We start from the raw sequence: 9,629 nt of genomic DNA, 5'->3' as shown, positions 1-9,629 counted from the left end.
AATCCTAGAGGAGAAAACAGGCAGCAATCTGTTCGACCTTGGCCACTGCAACTTCTTGCAAAACACATCTCTAAAGGCAAGGGAAACAAAAGCAAAAATGAACTATTGGGACTGCATTAAGATAAAAAAAGCTTCTGCACAACAAAGGAAAACAATCAAGAAAACCAAAAGGCAACCTACAGAATGGGAGGTATTTTCAAATGACATAGCAGATAAAGGGCTAGTATCCACAACCTATAAAAAACTTATTAAACTCAACACCCCAAAAACATCCAGTCAACAAAAGGGCAGAAGACATGAACAGACATTTCTCCAAAGAAGACATACAAAAGGCCAACAGACACATGATAAAATGCTCCATATCACTCGGCATCAGGGAAATACAAACGAAAACCACATAGAGATACCACATTATACCAGTCAGAATGGCTAAAATTAACAAGACAAGAAACAAGAAATGTTGGCGAGAATGCAGAGAAAGGGGAAGAGTCTTACACTGTTTTAGGAATGCAAGCTGGTACAGCCACTCTGGAAAATGGTATGTAGGTTCCTCAAGAAGTTAAAAATAGAGCTACCCTATGACCCAGCAATTGTACTACTAGGTATTTACCCTAACGATACAAATGTTACAAATGTTGAGATACGAAGAGTACCTGCACCCCAATGTTCATAGCAGCAATGTCCACAATAGCCAAACTGTGGGAAGAGCCAAGGTGTTCATCAACAGATGAATGGATAAGGAAGATGTGGTATATATAAATACAATGGGATATTACTCAGCCTCCAGAAAGGATGAATACACTGCATTTACATTGATGTGGTTGGAACTGGAGGTTATTATGCTGAGAGAAATAAGTCGAGCAGAGAAAGACAATTATCATACGGTTTCACTCATATGTGGAACATAAGAAACAGGGCAGAGGATCATAGGGGAATGAATGGAAAACCGAATGGGAAGTCATCAGAGTTGGCAAAAAACCATGGGAGATTCTTAACTATAGGAAACAAACTGAGGGTTGCTAGAGGGGAGGTGGTTGGGGGCAGGGGGTATTTGGGTGATGGGCATTAAGGAGGGCATGTCATGGGATGAGCACTGGGTGTTATAAGAAACTGAGATATTCTTGAACACTACATCTGAAACTAATGATGTACTGTAAATTGGCTAATTGAATTTAAATAAAATTTAATAAAAGAAAATGAAGATGATGCAAATATTTAATGTGTTCATGGATCAGAAGAATTAATATTGTTAGAAAATCTATACTACACAAGGCTATCTACAGATTTGATGCAATGTTTACCAAAATTCTGATGTTGATTTTTCACAGAAATTTTTCTAAAAATCCTAAAATTTATTTGGAAAAACAAAATACCCTGTATAGATACAGCTATGTGATGGAAGAAGAACAGAGCTGGAGGCATCAAACTTATTGATTTCAAAATATATTACAAAGCTACAGTAAACATATCAGTATGCCCCTGACATAACAACAGACATATAAACCAATTGAACTGAATATAAAGCCCAGAACAAAAAAAAAAAAAAAACGTTATTTATGAAAAGTGATATTTAACAAGAGTTCTAAGAGCACACAATGAGGAAATGGTAGTCTCTTGAATAAATGCTTTTAGGAAAAGCGGATATCCACCTACAGAATAATAAAACTTGACACTAATCTAAAATTATATTAAAAAATCAAACAATTTCAAGCCTAAAGCATAATTATTCAACCCATGAAACTTCAGCAAAAAAATAAATAAATAAGGAAAAGCTTATTGACATTGGTTTGAGCAATGATTTTTTGGATATGCCATCAAAAGCACAGACAACAGAAGCAAAAGTAGGTAACTGTGATTTTATAAAACTAAAATGCTTCTACAAAATAAAGAAAACAATCAACAGAGTTAAGAGACAACCTAAAGAATGAGAGAAAACATTTGCAAACACTACATCTGGTAAGTGGCTTATATTAAAAGTATTTAAGGAACTCAACTCCTTAGCATAAAAATGTAAATATCTGGATAAAAAAATAGGCAAATTATCCGGACAGATATTTCCCTAAAGAACATATATAAATGGCCAACAGATATGTGAAAGGGTGCTCAACATTTTTAATCATCTGGGAAATGCAAATCAAGACCACAATGACATCTCGCACAGATCTTTGAATGGTTATTACCAAAAGACAAGACGCTACAGCAAAGAACTACAAGAAGGCTTTAGGATCTAGGGTTACTTCCAGCTGACACCCAGTAAAAACAAAAACTCTTAGTCATAGATCCTAAAGGATATTAGTTCTGCCAAATCCTGAATGACCTTGCAAGAACATTCTTCCTCAGCCAAGCACTCGGGTGACAAAAGAGAAAAGAGAAAAGAACCTAACACCATGGATTTTATGAGATATTACATGTGTCTTATTGTAAGCCGTTAAATTTGTGATGATTTGTTATGCAGCAATACAAAACTAATACAAGTACCAAAAGTGACTCAAGAATAAATGGAAAACGTATAGATCTGTTCCTACTGAAGCAATTTAATTTATAATCAACAACTCTCCCACAAAGAAAATTGCAACAAATGGTTTCTCTGGCAAGTTTACCACATTTTTAATTTTTTTATTTTAAGATTTTTTTAATTTTTATTTTATTTATTTGAGAGAGAGTGTGTGAGCCAGTGAGAGAGAGAGAGAGAGCACAGGCAGCGGGGAGGAGCAGAGGGATAAGCTGACTCCCCACCGAGCAGGGACCCCAAGGTGGGACTCTATCCCAGAACCCTGGGATCATGACCCCAGTGGAAGGCAGACACCTAACCAACTGAGACACCCAGGAGCCCCAAGTTTACCACATTTGTAAGGTACCAATCCTACACAATGGTCTAAAAAATAGATTGAAAAACCCACTTGAGGCCAGCTTTACCATGATACCATAAGCAAACAAAAACATTAAAAGAAAACTACAAAATATTTTTCATTAACATAGAGTCAGCTATTTAAAAATATTAACAAATTGAACTCACCAACACTTAAAATGAAGATAGTTTATCCCCAAAATACCAAGAGTGTGTTAACATTCAAAAGTCAAATAATTTAATTTACCATAGTAGAATACAGCTTTAATCTCAATAAATGTAAATACTACAAATTGTTGACAAACTAAAAATAGAAGAGAACATTCTCAACTTGATAAAGTAAATCTAAAAAACCCTACTAAAATTAATATGTCCATAATGGGGAAGGAGTGAAAATTTCCCCCCAGGATCAGAAATAGAGTAAGCATGTCCCCATCACTATTTCTATTCAGCATTGTACTGGATTTCTTATATAATGCAATGAGGCAAGAAAAATAAATAAAAGACATAAACATTTGAATGAAATAAGTAAAACTAAATTTATTCAGAGATAACATGGCTGTATACATGGAAAATCCCAAAGAATCTATACAAAAGTTACTATAACTAGAAAAGCCTGTTATATTTCCTGCTCCTGAGAGTAATAGCTTTATGAAGAAGAGGTCATATAGTATCCAGGGCCTGGCACTTCAGGGAGTGTCTCTTGTGTGTGCTGCCTGCCCTCTGCTGTTTTGTTTTGGCTGTTCTATCATTCAGTCCAGTCGACCTCAGAGGATCTCCTTGCCTGCAGTGGGCAATGTTTGGTCCTTACACAGAATGTAGCTAGTTTTAATGAGGTGTGCTCTGGTCTGCTTCTTTTTTTTTTTAATTTTTTTATTGTTATGTTAATCACCATATATTACATAATTTGTTTTGGTGTAGTGTTCCATGATTCATTGTTTGTTCATAACATCTGGTCTGCTTCTTAAATGCTATCTGTCTGATACTACTTCCACTAGAACTAAAGTCCTGCCTGATCAGGAGACATGGTGTGGGCAGGGGTTTCTGCTGATCTTTTGGGGAAGGGGCCCACATGCTATGACTAAGATAAGCTTGACCAAGAGGGGTAGTCTTATCAGAGTGCAGGGGTGTAGAACTAGGTCTAAGCAGGTTACACAGACAGTGTAGGCTCTCCACAACTTACCATAGGTGGCTCTGTGTTTAGACTGGGGGGCAGAGGAGGGAAATGGCACCATCTGGCCCATTTGTCCATGGAGAGGCATGACCCTGGATGCTGCCTCTCAGGGAAGCACTCTAAAAGTGAATAATCTCCTCCTGTGTGACCCAGGAGTTTTTCAGATCCCTGTTTCCACACTGTCCGCCTCTGGGTTGTTAACCTGCCTTCTCCCCAGAAGTCCAGTGCCCTCAAGGCTCTATCCCAGCTAAGTCTACTAAAATTCCAGGCTTTAGGGATGTGGTGTGGGCAGGGGTCTGTGCTGGTCTTCTGAGGGAGAGGCCCACCATGCTGGAACTGAGGCAAGCTTGGCAGACAAGGGCAATCACGTGAAACATGGGGAGTGGGGGACTTGGTAAAAGTAAGTTAGACAGCCCGTGTCCATGCTGCACTGCTTACCACAGGTAGCTCTGTTCATGCTAAAGGGCTGGGGAGGGAAATGGCACCAATTTGTCCCTTTGCCTCCCTCAAAGCATCTCCATGAACACTCAGGGACTCACTCCAAGAAGACGGAATAATCTCTCTCCTGTGTGTCCCAGGTGTTTTTCAGATCACTGTATCATGCTATCTATCCCCCAGTTGTTTGCTTCCTTCTCTCCAGGAGTAGGGCAGTACTCTCAGGGCTCTATCCCAGCCAAGCCCACTGACCTTTAAAACTCCAGTCTTTAAGCCTTGCTGATTGCAAGAACTCATAAAAGTCATCCCCTCTCATTTTTCCAGCCAATGGCTTCTCCTTGTGCATTCCCCTGTATGCTTCTCTCTCACACACATTTCTCTATGACCACAGCTCCCTCCCTTCTGCAATACCCATGGTTCATTTCTCCCCTAAACCATGTCTGCATACTTCCTACCTTCTTCAGTGTGGCTTCTTCTCTCCCCTTAGCTGTTGAGTTTGATCTGCCAGTCTTCAGGTTGATTTCTGAGGTATATAGAATGCTTTGATAGTTATCTAGTTGTGTTCCAGGGAAGAGATGAACCTAGGGCCTCCTATTCCACTGCCATAGTAGCACTCAAAACTTATTATAATTAATTAGTGATATAAATCATCAAGGTTGCAGGACAAAAGTCAACATATAAAAGCACCCCAATGTTTATAGCAGTATTATTAAAATAGCCAATATATAGAAGCAGCCTAAGTGTCCATCAAGTGTCCATCAATTGATGAATGAATAAAGAATATATATATATTCTTTATACACACACACACACACACACACACACACACACACACACACACACACACACACATATATATGATCCTCAGTGATAAGTACAACTTCTATCATGGTGGGTATATTTTACTATCTCATTCCAGGAGCTATGGCTACTAACTACTGGGCAAACATGCTTAACCCTCCCCTCTGGAAGCCCCTAATATGGGCTGACTTGCTCTTGTCGGTGTTGAAAAATAACTCTAACTGGGTAGGAGGAACCTCCTTCCCTTTTTCCCAACCCCAGCTTAATGGCTCCTTCTGGGCTCCTGTGCCATATAATGTAAACTTGTATGCCACAATTCTTCCCATATGCGCCTCCCTGTATGATCCTCTTTGCATTACTGTCTCACCACAAATTTGGTTGCATTTTGTGCCCAAAGACACAATAAAAAAGCTCAACTAACGTTTATCTCTTTCGGTAGTATCTGTCATGGCAGTCAGACCCATAATAAAAGCGACTCCTCCTTCCCTCCTGAGAGAAAAGTATTATATGGACTGCATCATCAATATGGGTAACATGGGCAACATGTAGAGCTCCTAATCCCCATATTCTTTTTTTTTCATTATGTTCAATTAGCCAACATTTAGGACATCATTAGTTTTTGATGTAGTGTTCAAAGATTCATTAGTTGCATATAACTGTGCTGATAACCACACGTGCCCTCGTTAATATCTATCAATCGGTTACCCCATCCCCCCACCACCTTCCCTTCTGTAACTCTATTTGGTTCCCAGAGTCCAGAGTCTCTCATGGTTTGTCTCCCATTCTGATTTCTTCCCATTCAGGTTTCCCTCCCTTCCTCTGTGGTCCTCTGTGCTGTTCCTTATCTTCCACATATGAATGAAACCATATGATAATTGTCTTTCTCTGATTGACTTACTTCACATAGCATAATCCCTTCCAGTTCCATCCATGTCGATGCAAATGGCAAGTATTCATGCTTTGTGATGGGTGAGTAATATTCCATTATATATATGTACCACATCTTTATTCACTCACCTGTTGAAGGACATCCTGTGTCCTTCCACGCTTTGGCTATTGTGGACATTGCTGCTATGAACACTGGGGTGTATGTGCCCCTTCTTTTCACTAGATCTGTATCTTTGGGGTAAATACCTAGTAGTGCGATTGCTGGGTCATAGGGTAGCTCTATTTTTAACACCTTGAGGAATCTCCATACTGTTTTCCAGAGTGGCTGTACCAGCTTGCATTCCCACCAACAGTATAAGAGAGTTCCCCTTTCTCCACATCTTCACCAACATATGTTGTTTCCTGTCTTGTTAATTTTTGCCATTCTAACTGATGTAAGGTGGTATCTCACTGTGGTTTTGATTTGTATTTCCCTGATGACTAGTGATATTGAACATTTTTTCACGTGTCTGTAAGCCATTTGTATGTCTTCTTCAGAGAAGTGTCTGTTCATGTCTTCTGCCAATTTCTTGACTGGATTAATTGTTTTTTGGGTGTTGAGTTTGATAAGTTCTTTATAAATCTTAGATACCAGTCCTTTATCTGTAATGTCATTTGCAAATATCTACACTTAGGTTTGTTGACTGTTTCCTTTGTTGTGCAGAAGCTTTTTATCTTAATGAGGTCTCAAAAGTTCATTTTGCTTTTGTTTCTCTTGCCTTTAGAGACGTGTCTTGAAAGAAGTTGCTGTGGCTGATGTGGAAAAGGTAACTGCCTATGTTCCCCTCTAGGATTTTGATGGATTCATTTCACATTGAGATTTTTCATGCATTTTGACATTATCTTTGTGTATGGTGTGAGAGAATGGTCCAGTTTCATTTTTCTGCATGTGGCTATCCAATTTTCCCACACCATTTATTGAAGAGAATGTCCTTTTCCCATTCAATATTCTTTCTGGCTTTGTCAAAGATTAGTTGATCATAGAGTAAAGGGTCCATTTCTGGTGTCTCTATTCTGTTCCATTGATCTATGTGTCTGCTTTTGTGCCAATACCATGCTGTCTTGATGATGACAGCTTTGTAATATAGCTTGAAGTCAGGCATCATGATGCTCTCAGCTGTGGTTTTCATTTTCAACAATCCCCTGGCGATTCAGGGTCTTTTCTAGTTCCATACAAATTTTAGGATTGTTTGTTCCAGCTCTGTGAAAAAAATGTAGATGGTATTTTGATAGGGATCACATTGAAAGTGTAGATTGCACAGCATAGACATTTTCACAATATTTATTCTTTCAATCCATGATCATGGAACATTTTTCCATCAGTTTGTGTCTTCCTCCATTTCTTTCATAAGTGTTCTGTAGTTTCTAGAGTATAGATCCTTTACCTCTTTGATTAGGTTTATTCCCAGGTATCTTATAGTTTTGGTGTTACTGTAAATGGAATCGATTCCTTATTACCACATGCTTCAGTCACATTGTTAGCGTACAGAAATCCAACTGATTTCTGTGCATTGATTTTGTATCCTGCCACATTGCTTAATTTCTGTATGAGTTCTAGAAATTTGGGGGTGGAGTCTTTTGTGTTTTCATCTGCAAAGAGAGAGAGTTTGACTTCTTCTGCCAATTTGAATGCCTTTTATTTATTTTTGTTGTCTCGCTGAGGCTAGGACTTATAGTGCTATGTTGAACAATAATGGTGAGAGTGGGCATCCCTGTCATGTTCATAACCTTAAGGGGAAAGCTCACAGGTTTTCTCCATTGAAAATGATATTTGCTGTGGGCTTTTCATAGATGGTTTTTATGATATTGAGGTATGTTTCCTCTATCCCTATATTTTGAAGAGTTTCAATCAGGAAATGATGCTTTATTTTGTGAAATGTTTTTTCTCCATCCATTGAGAGGATAATATGGTTCTTGTCTCTTCTTTTGTCAATGTGCTCTATCACGTTGATTGATTTGTGAATGTTGAACCACCCTTGCATCCCAGGAATAAACCCCACCTGGTCGTGGTGAATAATCCTTTTTTTTTTGAAACTTTATTTATATTTTGGTCTTAAATGATCATTTTTTATTTTTCTGTGAGAGCGTGAAGCACAAAAATTTGCTAAATATCAGAACCACACAAATCCTCCTGAAGGTTTTCTGTGTAGTCTTCATTAATGCAAATCTCTGAATGTTTCATTCTTACTGTAGATCTTGAATCTGTTTTACAATAATGAAGCCATAAAGTTTTAATGCAACATTATGAACTATAACATTTCTATTAAAAGGAAAGCTGGGAAAACAAGAAGCAGGCAATCTGTTGAGGCTCAGTGGCTCTTATTTGCTTTGTGGTTTTTGCTGTTGCTTTCAAAGAGCACACAGCACATGCATGAGTCACAGTAGGCATCTCCCTTATCACCTGCCTTACTCTAAACATCTGCTCTTCCTAAAACTGGACCAATTATTACAAACTATCATTTGCATAATTAGCCAACTATTACAAAGCATTTCGTTAGTGTTATCAACAAATATGGAAGGATGGATATTTATGAAAACTGGGTTCTGTTAAGCTTGCCAACTCCTCAGATGTCATGGGTTGTGCTGCCACTTCAACTGTTAATGAGCTGTTTAATGCCTACAGAAAGAATGATCAAAGGAAGGAGGCAAAACTCTAAAATATTCTCTAGGTACTGTAATATTTCTTTTGATAAAGTAACAAAAGGATAGGACAAAATTGAAGCAAGATTTATATGCATTCCAACTTTTCACTCAGGAATTCTTCTACACTGTCTGTGTTCCATTTGAGGATGCTTAATTCTTCAGCAATGTTCCCGTTGTCATCCAAAAGCTTTAATACAGGATCTGAACCATGAACATACTTGATTTGTAGTCCTCTGAATAGTTTGGGTTTATCACTCCTGACAAAAGCTTGGACTTGAGGGAACCTCCCCAATTTTCTTTTTTTAATTCTTTTTTTTAAATATTTTATTTATTTATTCATGAGAGACAGAGGGAGGGGGGGAGAGAGAGAGAGAGAAGCAGAGGGAGAAGCAGGCTCCCAAGGAGCAGGGAGCCCGATGCAGGACTCGATCCCAGGACCCTGGGATCATGACCTGAGCCGAAGGCAGATGCTTAACCATCTGAGCCACCCAGGCGCCCAAACCTCCCCAGTTTTCATCCACAAACTTCAAGAATAGCACCTGCATAGAGCTTTTTTGTTTCAAATTGTGCTTCTTCCTGACAGCATCCTCTACAGTCAGGATCGAGCTGAAGCAGGTTAAACTGTCCAAGAAGATCCCAAGAGCTGCAGAGCAAGTTGCTGGAGAAGCCTATCTCTCTGCAAGCCTCTGATGAAAACTCTGCCCCAAATGCAGACACCGTTTGAAGTACAGCAGCCAAGAGCAATTGTAGCCCAAACGCCGGTGGGAGCAATCCACTCAACCCAGCCACCATCGCTACCAT

The 9,629-nt window shown here is 38.9% G+C and overlaps 1 pseudogene; it reads right to left on the bottom strand.

The window, feature by feature from the left end:
* Positions 1 to 8,913: 8,913 nt before the first annotated feature.
* On the bottom strand, positions 8,914 to 9,629 carry LOC114202028 (selenoprotein F-like; annotated as a pseudogene).

Source organism: Eumetopias jubatus, unplaced genomic scaffold, assembly GCF_037043125.1.
Source record: "Eumetopias jubatus isolate StellerSeaLion01/CBP00866 unplaced genomic scaffold, mEumJub1_p1.0 scaffold_11, whole genome shotgun sequence".
Classification (NCBI taxonomy): Eukaryota; Metazoa; Chordata; class Mammalia; order Carnivora; family Otariidae; genus Eumetopias; species Eumetopias jubatus.
Note: the sequence above shows the minus strand (reverse complement) of the source record. Positions and strands in the feature narration are given on the sequence as shown.